This window comes from Sciurus vulgaris (genome assembly GCF_902686455.1).
Source record: "Sciurus vulgaris genome assembly, chromosome: 1".
NCBI lineage: Eukaryota > Metazoa > Chordata > Mammalia > Rodentia > Sciuridae > Sciurus > Sciurus vulgaris.
The window spans coordinates 40,298,135-40,315,234 of NC_136461.1; the positions used below are offsets into that span (position 1 = coordinate 40,298,135).

At 37.2% G+C, this 17,100-nt stretch overlaps 1 long non-coding RNA gene across 1 annotated transcript; it reads left to right on the top strand.

The window, feature by feature from the left end:
• Nucleotides 1-471: 471 nt before the first annotated feature.
• LOC306670430 lies at nucleotides 472-14,293 on the top strand. Its single transcript, XR_013766395.1, has 2 exons — nucleotides 472-606; nucleotides 14,133-14,293. It is a non-coding gene; the product is annotated as an uncharacterized lncRNA (long non-coding RNA).
• The last annotated feature ends 2,807 nt before the right edge of the window (nucleotides 14,294-17,100 follow it).

Below are 17,100 nucleotides of genomic sequence, written 5' to 3' on the forward strand. Positions count from 1 at the left end.
TAGCATTGTGATTATTGTGATTATGTAGGAGAATGTCTTTGTTCTTAGAAAATACTATGAGTTTATTGTTTGAAAAGATTAATAATATTTATAAGCCCTTAGCTAGATTGATCAAGAAATGGAGAAAGTAAAAATTAATTACTTCAGATACTTAAGGGATAAAGGGAAATATTGTGAACATGTTTATTTTTTAAAATCTCCCCTCTAGAAAAACAGTATTGCTAATTTGATGCTCTATGCTGTATAGTAGATCTCCATAACTTATTTACTTTGCATAATTAAAACTTTGTGAGTTTATCCTTTTTTTAAAATCCTTTATGGAATATATATGTATATGTATATATATACATATATGTATATTCACAATTTATAAAAAGAAAGGAAATTGAATTCCTAGTTTAAAACACTGTGGCAAAGAAAATTGCTGGCACACATGTCTTCACTATTTAATTTTATCAAACATTTTTTTCAGTGTAGTTGATTGAACCCTGGCCTCACAGGTACTAAGCAAGTGCTCTGCAAGTGAGCTAAACCTCCCAGCCCCAATTTTACCAAACTTTTAAGGAAGAAACAATACTCCATAAACTGTTTGAAAAAATAGAGGAGGTAAGTGCTCACTTTAACACACATGTGCTAAAAATTGGAATGATATAGAGATTAGCATGACCCCTGGGCAAGGATGACACACAAATTTATGAAGATTCCATAAAAAAATAGAGGAGGTAAGAATTATTTCTAGCTCATTTTATGCTATCAGTATGCCCTATAGTCAATCTAGGTATTATAAGAAAAAACTACAGAGGATAATATCTCATGAACATAGACACGCAAAATCTTTTCTTAAAATAATTGTGTATTTTGAGATGTTATCTATTTTGCACACACTGATTTTGAACTTGTGGGCTCAAGTGATCCTTCCCCCTAAGATACCCAAGAAGCTGAGGCTATGGGCACATATCACAGCACCCAGCATAAAAATTCTAAATGAAGTATTAGCAAACAGAATTCAGCAATAAGTACTAGAGCTTGAGCAAATGAAGTTTACCCAAAAGTCCAAGGCTGATTTAAAATTCAAAAGACAATCAGTTTAATTTACTACATTAACAAAACATACAAGAAAACCATAATTTTTCGATAGATTTAGAAAAAAGTATTTGCAAAGCACAAAATCCATGATTTTTAAAAAACTCTCAAAATAGGAAGAAAATAGAACTTCTTCAATCTCAAATAGGCGTTTAGGCAAAATGTAGAACAAAATTGTACTTAATTTGTGCGTGCGTGTGTGTGTGTGTGTGTGTGTGTGTGTGTTTATGGTGTCTAGGGATCAAACCCAGGGCCTAGCACATGTGAGACAAGCACTTTACCACTAGCTACACCCAGCCTTAGACTTAACTTTTAATCTGAATGCTTTCCTCCTCATATCAGGAAAAGGGGTAGGATATACACTCTTACCACTTCTATTTAATGTTACACTGGCTATCTTAGCCAGCTGGCTCCAGCACAACATTGTAAAACTGCATATAACCTTTGATCCAGCAACCCTACTACTAGGAATCTACCCTAAGGAATTATAAATTCCTCTAAACTTATTTGTACAACTGTTTACTTGACATCTCTTATTGTGTGTCTGATAGGCATCTCAAATTTATAATGTCCCAAACTAAACCCTTAATTTTGATTCCATAAACTTGTTTCATCTTCTGTATTTCCTTTCTCAGTAAATAACGTATCATCACCCATATTGTTAGGATAATGAACCTTTTTTTCTTGTGATGAGTATGGAATCTAAGGCTTACCCATGATACTAGGCAAGTATTCTACCACTGAGCTAACCCCTAGCCCAGAATAATCAATCCTGACTCCAATACCATCTAAACTATTAGCAATTTCTTCTGACCACTACACACACACACACACATACACACACACACGTCAGGTATATATGTATTATGAATTTGATGACTTCTTACCTTCATCATGGAGCCTCTTTGGTGCTAATTAGGTTCTAATTAGGTGGTATAAGAATCTCTGAAATAATCCTTGTAGCTTCGTCTGACCAAAATGAAGTCATGCCCAAATCTTGGGGGCATACAGTCAATTCCACCCAAGTGTCTGGATGAGTAGATACCAGCAAAAAGCCAGATTTGGGTTATAATGCTGCAGAATGATTGTTTAATTGATTACTTCCTCTCATAAATATTAAGTAATTCTACTAGCATATAGCAGAATAAGTAGGAAAAAGGGAAAGAAATAAACCTAGCATTTAGTCTTATGATGCTCTATAAAATGTTTTCAAATTTAAATTATATTATGGAACCTACAAAAATTTTTTACTGATATTTTTAATTACCTAGAGTCAGTGTGTTCTTCTAAAAAATCAGATCAATGCTTAATAAATCTTTTCCACATAGCAGTAATAATATATGCAAATTCATGACACATTCCTCTAAATGGCAAAAAAATGTTTTTTCTAAGATGCTCTTAATTCACAGTTCACACACTTAAAACATAAATGAAGACCTGCTTTAAATTTTGTGCAAGAATTCTTATAAATTTTTGTTCAGTTTAATATTGATTTCTCTGGCTTCTTCATTAGACCTCAAGAGAATATTTTTCTTCATTCTAAATACATAATTGCCAAATAGGGCATAGTTCTAAACTTGAAATAGTTATAGTCTTATAAAATTCACACTGACTAAACAAGGATGGAACTGGAGATCATTAAGTGAAATAAGCCAGGCACAGAAATGAAAGTATCACACTATCTCACCCATACTTGGAATCAAAAAAAGTTGATCTCATAGAAGATGAGAGTAGAATGGTGGTTATCAGAGGCTGGAAGAGGAAAGATGCATGGGAGAAAAAATGATCAATGGATACTCAGTTATGGTTAGAAGCATGAATTTCTGGTATGCTGTTGCATAGTAGGGTAACCATAAGTAATAGTAATGTGTTTATTTCAAAAATTTAGAAAACGATTTTGAATGTTTTTAAAATTTATTTTTAAAAATTTTACTACTTTTGGTGTTGGTCTGCTCTTCTTTTTCTAGGGCTTTGAGCTGTAGTGTTAAGTCGTTTATTTGTTGATTTCTACTTCTTTTGTTGAATGTGCCCCATGAAATAAATCTTCCTCTAAGTACTGCTTTCATAGTGTCCCAGAGATTTTGATATGATGTGTCTTTGTTCTCATTTACTTCTTTTTTTTTTTTATTGTAAACAAATGGGATACATGTTGTTTCTCTGTTTGTACATGGCGTAAAGGCATACCATTTGTGTAATCATAAATTTACATAGAGTAATGTTGTTTGATTCATTCTGTTATTTTTTCCCGTCCCCCCACCCCTCCCACCCCTCTTTACCCTCTATACAGTACTTCCTTCCTCCATACTTGCCCCCCTCCCTAACCCTAACTCTAACCCTAACACTAACCCTTCCCTCCCCCCCATTATGTGTCATCCTCCACTTATTAGCGATATCATTCGTCCTTTGGCTTTTTGAGATTGGCTTATCTCACTTAGCATGATATTCTCCAATTTCATCCATTTGCCTGCAAATGCCATAATTTTATCATTCTCTATGGCTGAGTAATATTCCATTGTATATATATACCACAGTTTCTTTATCCACTCATCAATTGAAGGGCATCTAGGTTGGTTCCACAGTCTGGCTATTGTGAATTGAGCAGCTATGAACATTGATGTGGCTGTGTCTCTGTAGTATGCTGATTTTAAGTCCTTTGGGTATAGGCCAAGGAGTGGGATAGCTGGGTCAAATGGTGGTTCCATTCCAGTTTTCTAAGGAATCTCCACACTGCTTTCCAGAGTGGCTGCACTAATTTGCAGCCCCACCAGCAATGTATGAGTGTACCTTTCTCCCCACATCCTCGCCAACACCTGTTGTTGCTCGTATTCTTGATAATCGCCATTCTAATTGGGGTGAGATGGAATCTTAGGGTGGTTTTGATTTCCATTTCTCTTATTACTAGAGATGTTGAACATTTTTCCATATGTTTGTTGATTGCTTGTAGATCTTCTGTGAAGTGTCTATTCATTTCCTTAGCCCATTTGTCGACTGGATTATTTGAATTCTTGGAGTAAAGTTATTTGAGTTCGTTATAGATTCTGGAGATTAGTGCTCTATCTGAAGTATGATTGGCAAAGATATTCTCCCATTCTGTAGGCTCTTTCTTCGCATTGCTGATAGTTTCCTTTGCTGAGAGAAAGCTTTTTAGTTTGAATCTATCCCAGTGGTTGATTCTAGCTTTTATTTCTTGTGCTATGGGAGTCCTGTTAAGGAAGTCTGATCCTAGACCAACAAGGTGAAGGTTTGGACCTACTTTTTCTTCTATAATCTGCAGGGTCTCTGGTCTGATTCCGAGGTCCTTAATCCATTTTGAGTTTAGTTTCGTGCATGGTGAGAGATATGGGTTTAGTTTCATTCTGTTGCATATGGATTTCCAATTCTCCCAGCACCATTTGTTGAGAGGCTATCTTTTCTCCATTGCATATTTTTGGCCCCTTTGTCTAGTATGAGAAAATTGTATTTATTTGGGTTTGTGTCCGTGTCCTCTATTCTATACCATTGATCTACCTTTCTATTTTGGTACCAATACCATGCCGTTTTTGATACTATTGCTTTGTAGTAGAGTTGAAGATCTGGTATTGCAATACCCCCTGTTTCACTCTTCCTGCTAAGTATTGCTTTAGCTATTCTGGGTTTCTTATTCTTCCATATGAATTTCATAATTGCTTGCTTTATTTCTTTTTTTTTTTTTTTTTTTTTTTTGCTTGCTCTATTTCTGTAAGGTACATCATTGGGATTTTAATTGGAATTGCATTGAATTTGTATAGCACTTTAGGTAGTATGGCCATTTTGACAATATTAATTCTTCCTATCCAAGAACATGGAAGATCTTTCCATCTTCTAAGGTGTTCTTTAATTTCTTTCTTTAGTGTTGTATAGTTCTCATTGTAGAGGTCTTTCACCTCTTTTGTGAGATTGATTCCCAAGTATTTTATTTTTTTCGAGGCTATTGTGAATGGGGTAGTTTTCCTAATTTCTCGTTCTGAAGATTCATCACTTATGTATAAAAATGCATTGGACTTATGAGCATTGATCTTGTAACCTGCTACTTTACTGAATTCACTTATGAGTTCTAAGAGTTTTCTGGTGGAATTTCCAGGTTCCTCTAAATGTATAATCATGTCATCAGCGAACAGGGATAGTTTGAGTTCTTCTTTCCCAATTCGTATCCCTTTAATCTCTTTGGTTTGTCTAATTGCTCTGGCCAGAGTCTCAAGAACAATGTTGAATAGAAGTGGTGAAAGAGGGCATCCCTGCCTTGTTCCAGTTTTTAGGGGGAATGCTTTCAGTTTTTCACCATTTAGAATGATATTAGCCATGGGCTTAGCATAAATGGCCTTTACAATGTTAAGGAATGTTCCCACTATCCCTATTTTTTCTAGTGTTTTGAGCATGAAGGGGTGCTGTATTTTATCAAATGCTTTTTCTGCATCTATTGAAATAATCATGTGATTCTTCACTTTAAGTCTATTAATGTGGTGAATTACGTTTATTGATTTCCTGATGTTGAACCAACCTTGCATCCCTGGGATGAAACCAACTTGATCATGGTGCACTATCTTTTTAATATGTTTTTGTATGCGATTTGCTAAAATTTTGTTGAGAATGTTTGCATCGATGTTCATTAAGGATATTGGTCTGAAATTTTCTTTCCTTGATGAGTCTCTGTCTGGTTTAGGTATCAGTGTGATATTGGCTTCATAGAATGAGTTTGGGAGGGTTCCCTCCTCTTCTACTTTATGGAATACTTTGAGAAGTATTGGAATGAGCTCTTCTTTAAAGGTTTTGTAGAACTCGGCTGAGAACCCATCTGGTCCCGGACTTTTCTTTGTTGGTAGGCTTTTGATGACTTCTTCTATTTCAGTACTTGAAATTGGTCTATTTAAATTGTTTATGTCCTCCTCGTTCAGTTTAGGCAATTCATATGTCTCTAGAAACCTGTTGATGCCTTCAAAATTTTCTATTTTGTTGGAATATAGATTTTCAAAATAGCTTCTAATTATGTTTTGTATTTCAATCCTGTCTGTTGTGATATTTCCTTGTTCATTCCGAATTTTAGTGATTTGGGTTTTCTCTCGTCTTCTCTTTGTTAGTGTGGCTAAAGGTTTATCAATTTTGTTTATTTTTTCGAAGAACCAACTATTTATTTTGTCAATTTTTTGTATTGTTTCTTTTGTTTCAATTTCATTGATTTCAGCTCTGAGTTTAACTATTTCCTGTCTTCTACTACTTTTGGTGCTGTTCTGTTCTTCTTTTTCTAGGGCTTTGAGCTGTAGTGTTAGGTCGTTTATTTGTTGAGTTTTACTTCTTTTATTAAATGTGCTCCATGAAATAAATTTCCCTCTAAGTACTGCTTTCATAGTGTCCCAGAGATTTTGATATGATGTTTCTTTGTTCTCATTTACCTCTAAGAATTTTTTAATTTCCTTCCTAATATCTTCTGTTATCCATTCATCATATAATAGCATATTGTTTAATCTCCAGATGTTGGAATAGTTTCTGTGTTTTACTCTTTCATTTATTTCTAACTTCAATCCATTATGATCTGATAGAATACATGCTAGTGTCTCTATCTTCTTGTATTTGCTAACATTAGCTTTGTGGCATAATTTATGGTCTATTTTAGAGAAGGATCCATGTGCTGCTGAGAAGAAAGTGTATTCGCTCTTGGTTGGATGGTATATTCTATAAATGTCCGTTAAGTCTAAATTATTGATTGTGTTATTGAGATCTATGGTTTCTTTGTTCAATTTTTGTCTGGAAGATCTGTCCAGTGGTGAGAGAGGCGTGTTAAAATCACCTAGTATTATTGTGTTATGGTCTATTTGGTTTCTGAAATTGAGAAGGATTTGTTTGACATACATAGATGAGCCACTGTTTGGGGCATAGATGTTTATGATTGTTATATCTTGCTGATTTATGCTTCCCTTAAGCAGTATGAAATGACCTTCTTTATCCCTTCTGACTAACTTTGGCTTGAAGTCCACATTATCGGAAATGAGGATGGATACTCCAGCTTTTTTGCTGAGTCCATGTGCATGGTATGTTTTTCCCCATCCTTTCACCTTTAGTCTATGGGTATCTTTTTCTATGAGGTGAGTCTCTTGCAGGCAACATATTGTTGGATCTTTCTTTTTAATCCAATCTGCCAGTCTATGTCTTTTGATTGATGAATTCAGGCCATTAACATTCAGGGTTATTATAGAGATATGATTTGGTTTCCCGGTCATTTGGTTCATTTTTTAAATTTTATTTATTTATTTGTTTGACACAACTTGGCTCCTCCTTTATTTGACAATTCCTTTAGGATAATTCCTCCCTTTGCTGATTTGCTTCTTTGTTTTTCATCTCTTCCTCATGGAATATTTTGCTGAGAATGTTCTGTAATGCTGGCTTTCTTTTTGTAAATTCTTTTAGCTTTTGTTTATCATGGAAGGATTTTATTTCATCGTCAAATTTGAAGGTAAGTTTTGCTGGGTATAAGATTCTTGGTTGGCATCCATTTTCTTTCAGGGCTTGAAAAATGTTGTTCCAGGCCCTTCTAGCTTTTAGGGTCTGGATTGAAAAATCTGCTGATATCCGTATTGGTTTCCCCCTGAATGTAATTTGGTTCTTTTCTCTCACAGCCTTTAAAATTCTGTCTTTATTTTGTATGTTAGTTATTTTCATTATAATGTGCCTTGGTGTGGGTCTGTTGTAATTTTGTGTATTTGGAGTCCTATAAGCCTCTTGAACTTGATTTTCCATTTCATTCTTCAGATTTGGGAAATTTTCTGATATTATTTCATTGAATAGGTTGTTCATTCCTTTGGCTTGTTTCTCTAGGCCTTCCTCAATCCCAATAATTCTTAAATTTGGCCTTTTCATGATATCCCATAGTTCTTGTAGATTCTGTTCATGATTTCTTACCATCTTCTCTGTTTGTTCAACTTTGTTTTCAAGGTTAAATATTTTGTCTTCAATGTCTGAGGTTCTGTCTTCCAGGTGTTCTAACCTAGTGGATATGCTTTCTATGGAGTTCTTAATTTGGTTTATTGTTTCCTTCATGTCAAGGATTTCTGTTTGGTTTTTTTTCAATATCTCTAACTCTTTATTGAAATGATCTTTTGCTTCCTGTATTTGCTCTTTTAACTGTCGATTGGTGCGATCAATCAATGCTTGCATTTGCTCTTTCATCTCATCATTCAGTGCGTGCATTTGCTCTTTCATCTCATCGTTTGCTTCTCTGATCATTTTAATTATGTACATTCTGAACTCCTTTTCTGTCATTTCTTCTGCCATGCTATCACTGGGTTTTATTGATGTAACATCTAGATTTGTTTGCAGCATTTTCTTTCCTTGTTTTCTCATATTGTTCAGGTATCAGAGGACCGCTGAGATATTGCAGATTTCCTCTATTGACTTACAATGTCCCTGAAGATTTCTATATATATCCCCCCTTAGCCTTCAGTAGGCTGAAGTCTTGGAGGAAGTTGATAATGCGGTGCTCCACAAGGAAGCTGCCTCTCTAGGAGTGGTGGCCTTCAGGTGGGGTATAATCCCTGCTAGTGGGCAGAGGTGCCTCCACTTGTTGATCAATGGTCATCCAAAGGGGACCTAGGCTGTGGGCTGAGGCAAGGCCTGTTTGGGCCTGAGTCTCTGGTTTTAACGTCCTTGTGGGGAAACCTCACCCAGCAGGGAAGACTCACCCGGTGGGGAGGTCTCGCTGGTCAGTTCCCTCCTAGAGGTTCCCCTCAATTTACTGCTACTGCCTCGGCTGGGCTGCCTTCCTCTGCAAAGTTCCCAGGGGCCCGGCCCTACTTCCTGGGCCTGGGAGCCTCGCCCTTTGCAGATGACTCTCCTTAGGCTGCCCTTCTTCAGAGAATCTGCCCGCAGGCCTGGAACCTTCGCTACGCCCTAAGCCTGTCTCTGTGCGGCTCTTCCACCAAGAAGCCTCGTAGATCCTGGGACCCTGCTCTGCACCTAATCGCCTGGCTATGCGGCCCCTCCTCTGAGCAGCCACCTGGGGCCCTGTACAATCGCTCTGAATCCCAGAGACCCGCCACACGCCTCTTCCTCCAGACAGCCACCCAGTATTCCGGTGCGGTCACTAGGAGTCCGAGAAACTCACTGCGTGCCTCCACCTCCACCAACCACCCATAGCCCTGGGCAATCAATCACTCCGAGTCGAAGTGACCCTCCCCGTTCCTCCTCCTTCTCCAGATAACCCCCGGGGTGTTCAGGAGCGGTCGCTCTGAGTGGCTCTGAGTCCACGTGACCCGCAGCACAGGTCCTCTGGGCAACCGCCCGGAGCTCTGATGCGGCCACTCAAGACCAAGCGACCCACCGCGCTTCCCCTCCAGGCAGCCCCCCTGTGTTCAGGCGTTGTCACTTTAAGTCCAAACAACTCACCACTCGCCTTCTCCTCTGAGCAGCCGCCTGGAGCGCTAATGCAGTCACTGCGAGTCCAAAGGACCCGCCGCGCTCCTCCTCCTCCTCCTCCTACTCCTCCGGGCAGGCCCCGGGGTTCAGAAGTGTTCTGAGTCCAAACAGCTCGCCACGCAGCCCCTTCTCTGGCAACCGCCTGTAGCTCTGGTGTAGTCACCCCGAATCCAAGCGGCCGCGCTCCTCTTCCTCCTCCTCGTCCTCAGGGCAGGCCCCGGTGTTCAGAAGCGTAGTTCTGAGTCCAAACAGCTCGCCGCACAGCTTCTCCTCTGGCAACCGCCTGTAGCTCTGGTGCAGTCACTCCGAATCCAAGTGGCCACGCTCCTCCTCCTCCTCCTCGGGGCAGGCCCCGATGTCCTGAGTCCACACAGCTCTCCTCGCCACTCTTCCCCTGGGCAGCCGCCGGAGCCCCAGTGGTTGCTCCGAGTCCCAGCGCTGTGCCCAGCGGCCTCCTTTACGGCGCTCCCAGCTGTCCGAGTTCACTGCTCCAGCGGGGGGAGGGGCGTCTCGCCGGCAGTTCTACTTCACAAAGTTTCCTGCGTTCTGGGACCACCGTCCCATCCGGGATGCCTCCCCAGGGGGTGAGAGTCACCCGGCTGCTTTGAGTTGGTCCCAAGCATCTCAATATCTCCTCTTTTGAATCCTGAGTCCTGGAGCAACATGAAATGCAGCCACCCTCTAGGCCGCCATCTTGAAACCTCTGTTCTCATTTACTTCTAAGAATATTTTTATTTCCCTCCTGATGTCTTCTGTTATCCATTCATCATATAATAGTGTATTATTTAATCTCCAGGTATTGGAGAAGTTTCTGTTTTTTATTGTGTCATTTATTTCTAATTTCAATCCATTATGATCTGATAGAGTACAAGGTAGTATCTCTATCTTCTTGTATTTGTTAAAGGCAGGGATGCCCTCTTTCACCACTTCTATTCAATATCGTTCTTGAGACACTAGCCAGAGCAATTAGACAAACCAAAGAAATTAAAGGGATACGAATTGGAAAAGAGGAACTCAAACTATCCCTGTTCGCTGATGACATGATTATATATTTAGAGGAACCTGGAAATTCCACCAGAAAACGCTTAGAACTCATAAGTGAATTCAGTAAAGTAGCAGGTTACAAGATCAATGCTCATAAATCCAATGCATTTTTATACATGTGATGAATCTTCAGAAAGAGAAATTAGGAAAACTACCCCTTTCACATTAGCATCGAAAAAAATAAAATACTTGGGAATCAATCTCACAAAAGAGGTGAAAGACCTCTACAATGAGAACTACAGAACACTAAAGAAAGAAATTAAAGAAAACTTTAGAAGGTGGAAAGATCTCCCATGTTCTTGGATAGGCAGAATTTTAATATTGTCAAAATGGCCATACTACCAAAAGTGCTATACAGATTCAATGCAATTCCAATTAAAATCCCAATGATGTACCTTACAGAAATAGAGCAAGTAATTATGAAATTTATCTGGAAGAATAAGAAACCCAGAATAGCTAAAGCAATCCTCAGTAGAAAGAGCGAAGCAGGGGGTATCGCAATACCAGATCTTCAACTCTATTACAAAGCAATAGTAACAAAAACAGCATGGTATTGGCACCAAAATAGACAGGTAGATCAATGGTACAGAATAGAGGACATGGACACAAACCCAAATAAATACAATTTTCTAATACTAGACAAAGGGGCCAAAAATATGCAATGGAGAAAAGATAGCCTCTTCAACAAATGGTGCTGGGAAAACTGGAAATCCATATGCAACAGAATGAAACTAAACCCCTATCTCTCACCCTGCACAAAACTAAACTCAAAATGGATCAAGGACCTCGGAATCAGAGCAGAGACCCTGCATCTTATAGAAGAAAAAGTAGGTCCAAACCTTCACCTTGTTGGTCTAGGATCAGACTTCCTTAACAAGACTCCCATAGCACAAGAAATAAAAGCTAGAATCAACCACTGGGATAGATTCAAACTAAAAAGCTTTCTCTCAGCAAAGGAAACTATCAGTAATGTGAAGAGAGAGCCTACAGAGTGGGAGAAAATCTTTGCCACTCATACTTCAGATAGAGCGCTAATTTCCAGAATCTATAAAGAACTCAAAAAACTCTACAGCAAGAATACAAATAATCCAATCAACAAGTGGGCTAAGGAAATGAACAGACACTTCACAGAAGATGATGTGCAAGCAATCAACAGATATATGAAAAAATGTTCAACATCTCTAGTAATAAGAGAAATGCAAATCAAAACCACCCTAAGATTTCATCTCACCCCAATTAGAATGGCGATTATCAAGAACACAAGCAACAATAGGTGTTGGCGAGGATATGGGGAAAAAGGTACACTCATACATTGCTGGTGGGGTTGCAAATTAGTGCAGCCACTCTGGAAAGCAGTATGGAGATTCCTCAGAAAGCTTGGAATGGAACCACCATTTGACCCAGCTATCCCACTCCTTGGCCTATACCCAAAGGACTTAAAATCAGCATACTACAGAGAAACAGCCACATCAATGTTCATAACTGCTCGATTCACTATAGCCAGATTGTGGAACCAAACTAGATGCCCTTCAGTTGATGAATGGATAAAGAAACTGTGGCATATATATATACAATGGAATATTACTCTGCCATGAAGAATGATAAAATTATGGCATTTGCAGGCAAATGGATGAAATTGGAGGATATCATGCTAAGTGAGATAAGCCAATCTCAAAAAACTAAAGGACAAATGATCTCGCTGATAAGTGGATGAGGACATATAAGGGGGGGTAGGAGGGGTTAGCGTTAGGGTTAGGGTTAGGGATAAGGAGGGTGGTAAGAATGGAGGAAGGAATTACTGTATGGAGGGAAAAGAGGGGTGGGAGGGGTGGGGGGGAAGGGAAAAAAATAACAGAATGAATTAAACAATATTGCCCTATGTAAATTTATGATTTTTAATTAAAATAAATTTAAAAAAATTTTAGTTGTAGATGAACACAATACTTTTGTTATTTATGTATTTATTTATTTTTATGTAGTGCTAAGGATTGAACCCAGTGCCTCACACATGTTAGGCAAGCACTTTACCAATGAGCACAACCCCAGTCCCTTGAATGTTTTTGAATGTTGAAGAGATAGAGATGTTTAACCTGAATTAAACATTATGCAGTATATACATGTATATAAGCATCACATTGTATCCCCACTAATCTGTATAAATTTTACATTTTTTTACATATCAGTAAAAACATTTAATTTTTAAAATTACCCTGTTTAACCAGGCACAGTCGGGTAAGTCTGTAATCCCAGTGGCTCTGGTGCCTGGGGCAAGAGGATAGTGAGTTCAAAGCCAGCCTCAGCAACAGCGAGGCACTAAGCAATTCAGTGAGACCCTGTCTCTAAATAAAATACAAAATAGGTCTGGGGATATGACTCAGTGGGTGAGTGTTCCTAAGTTCAATCCCTGGTACCTTCCTCCCACCCCCCAAAAAATTACCTAATTTAAATGAATTATTGCTTTTTATTTATTTTTTTACATTTTTATAAGTTGTTTTATTTAGTTTTATATGTGGTGCTAAGGATTGAATGTAGTGCCTCACACATGCTAGGCAAGCGCTTCATAACTGAGCCACAATCCCAGCCCTTTTTTAAAAATTTTGAGACACAGTCTTGCTAAGTTCCTAGGGTCTCACTAAGTTAGTGAAGCTGGCTTTGAATTTGCAATCCTCCTGCCTCAGCCTCCTGAGTTGCTGGGATTACAGGCATGTGGCCACTGTGCTCAGCGAATTATTATAGCTTTTTAAAAGAGATAAATTCTTTACATTTAAACATAGGTGAGTACTGCTTTTCAAGAAGGTTATGTTTGTTGGATGCAATTTATACATTCAGTATATAGTGTCATTATATGTGAAGATTATAATAAAGGCTGAGATGTAGTCAAGACAACAGAGTTGGTTTTTGCCTATTTGGAATCACATGTATATAGATGTGGTTTTGAGCTACCTCCATATTACCTAGATACTTAAATATAGTTCATTTTAGCCAACTCCAAATGTCTTGATCCTATTGACTTCCTTGTCCTTCATATCTAAAAGTACTAAAGGCTTTTGACTGTTTTTTTTTTTAATTTTTTTGTTGGTTTTGCTTGTTTCTTTCTTTTTTGGTATATGTGGATGTGCATGCTAAGGACTGATCCAAGGATCTCATCTAAACATGCACACTACCACTGAGCTACACTCCCAGCTTTGTCTTTGGCTCTTAAGATCTTCACCTTTCCTTGTATTTTCCCCTTAATCTTGTCCACATCTTTGTAAATAATTCCTTTATAAACTCTCTTAAATTATTTTGATTATACCACTAGTTTTATGCAAGTACTTTATTATAACCTATCTCAACATGGGATCCGAATGAAGGATGAAATCTGAAATGTTCAGCTCCTACTTAACTATAACTTTGCTTGTGTAAATACATTAGAGGGCTGTTTATCTTCAAAAGTAGCATTCCTTGACAAGTTACATGAAGGGAGAGGCCAAGTTTATTTTTTTAACATTATATTTTTTATTACTGACATATTGTAAACACCCAAAAATATTTGCTCATTCACTTATTTAATAAATATTAACTGAGTACCTATTGTGTTTCAGACCCTGTTTCAGGTTCTACAAACAGAAAAAATGGACCAAGTCCCTCCTCATCTGAAATGAATAAAAAGTTCTATTCCACATATAGGTCCATGTCATCTTAATAGTGCTTACATGAAAAAAAATGCTATAGACAAATAAATTTGGGAAACGATTACTCAAAAGTTGAGTTGATTTTTGTTGAAGGTTTTCTTAGTTATTATAATAAACAGATATACATTTCCAAGAGGGTAATGATGAATATGCAATGTTTCCCAAGCTTTGAAATCATAGAGCCCCATTTTCAAAGAACAAAAGTTAACATTTCAAAATGGGCTATGACATTTTAGGGGGAAGAACAAGGTTGTTGCTTTGAATTTTTTAAGCATTTAAATAAATTTTTGACTAGAGGTACAAATTACCTGTCTCATTCACACGCATTTGTCAGTTGATTTTAAAATGTACAACACTCAATGATCTTTATGAATTTAAGAGGAAGTCATGCCTCTTTTAAAAGATATGAATGGAATTTAAACAGTTTTACAGTTGACTCATGGGGTGATATATAATTAATAAAGATTTTCAGAAAATAATTTGCTCTTCAAAGGACTTTGTAGGACATTTAAACAGAATAATTTCAAAATCATCAAAGTTTAATTCAGGGACATATCAACAAAACCTTAATCTGAATTACTTATTCACCAGGATGACCTGCTACACAAACCATATGTCTTCACAATTCCATGTCTTACGTGTTCTTTTGTTCCCATGAGTGGTCCTCTTAATCAGTGTGTTTTCAGAAAAAAATTCTCACCTCTAAGCCTCAGTTTACTTAACTACAATATGAGATAATACAGCTATTTCACAGGATTAAATAAATCATATATATGAAATTCCGCTCATGAGATTATAGACAAGGGGAACAGGCTAGAATGATTCTTATGGTAATGCGTTAGTTGGATTTATCAGAACTCATGTTTCACTTAATGTAAATGGTTACATATAGAAATCTTTATGGATATGTGTATGTGCATGGATTGATATATGTACATGTATTTCCTTGTCCTGTCAGGTGAGACAGCCTAGAATAAATGACATCCCAGGGGGCAATGAGCACAGTCAGTGCCCAGATCTTGATATTTAATGTCATTCTCCATAAAAAGGAACCAGGCCTCTTTAAATAAATGGCTGATTCTAGGACTGGGGTAGGAAATATACAAGATGAACCTGGATCATCTTGTAGTGTTAGAAAATAAGAAATTGTTCAAAGAGCATCCCTGAGGTATGCGTGTGCACACACACACTGATGGGACATGGTCAAAGAAACACAGAGGCCAACTGAAGGAACTCACAATGACCAATGTTAGAACAATTTGAGCAACTAAGTAAATAGAGCAACACTGAATTATAATGCAAAGAATAAATTTAATATCCAATAATCCAAACTGATACAAATAAATGATTGAATAAATTAAGAAATTGGGAAGAATAGACAAATATCTCATGGAGAATAATTCCAAATATATAGGTACTCCACCTCAAATGAAGGTAAGCTAAACTCCCCACTCCTTAAGTGAGGACTGCACATAATGATTTTCTTTCAAAGAATATATACAATATGGAAAGAGAAAGAAAAAAAGAGTAGCTTTGCAACGAAAAGTCTGACAAATACTACTTCAGTCACCTGATTGAGGGCAACATCAAAAGTTCTAGATAATGTTGGTGGTATGTAACCTTGATAGAATGTGGTGAAAATAAAACTTTACATTTGTAATCTTTCTCTAGAAACCTCATAATCTCCTTCTAATGATGAAAAAACAGGAGGCAAATTTTAATAAGAGAGTTATCCTACAATATACCTGAATAGTCCTCAAAACTATCAAGGTCTGACAAAACAAAGAGAATCTGAGAAAATGTTACAGCCAAAGGAACCAAAGCAGATAATATAATTAAATGTAATGAGGGATATCAGATGGGATTACAGAACAGGAAAAGGACATTAGGTAAAAACTAAGGAAACATGAATAAACTATAAATTTAATAATAATATATTTACTGGTTTAATTAACTATAATAATATACCATGCTAATAATGTAAGAGATTAATGACAGGGGAAGATGTGGGGAGGTATATGGGAGCTTTGTACTATCTGCTTAATTTTTTTATAAATCTAAACCTATTCTTAAAAAGTCAACTTAAAAATGCTTCTCATAGTGCCTAGTTTATGAAATATTTTCAATAAGTAATCTGTATAATCATTGTTATCATTAATTATTAATAGGAATGATGTAACCTATGTTTTTCCACTTGGCACCAGTTTATGGTCACAAACATAACCTTATTTATAACAATCATCATTATTTCAATGGAAGCTTTATAGCATAGAGAAAAAGCATTTTTGATTTAGAGAAAAGCATAGAGATGGCTCTGAAACTTTACAAGCTTTGTTACCTTAGAGAACTTATTTACTCTACCTCTTGAATTTTCTTCTTTTTAAGATTGGGCTAAAAATAGCACCTACAATAACTGTATATTGCTAGAATGACATGAGACAATGTAAACATTCAGTTATTCATTTTACTAATTTTTATTGAATGTCTACAGAGAGGAAAACCAAGAAAGAAAAGAGTTCTTATGGTGGGGGGATAGAGATCGGGAATAGTGGGAATTCAGTTACGGATCTGTTAAATTTGGGATGTTTAATGGCTATCCAAGTGGAAAAGCACAATAAATGGTTATACGTGAATGTCTTGAACACAGAGAAGAGGTCAATATTGGAGATAAAATTTAGCTTTATAGTTTTGTGTCTGAATAAATACACCTGGAGGACACTCCAACACTTTGAGCTCCAGTACAAAAAGTACAGCAAAAAAAGACTAAGGAGGGAGAACTAGAGAGATGAGGAGAAAAATCAGAAGACAGTGTCACAGATAAAAGAAAAGTTCAAGAAGAAAAGTGTTGAATGTTAAAAAGAGATCAAGTAAAATGAAG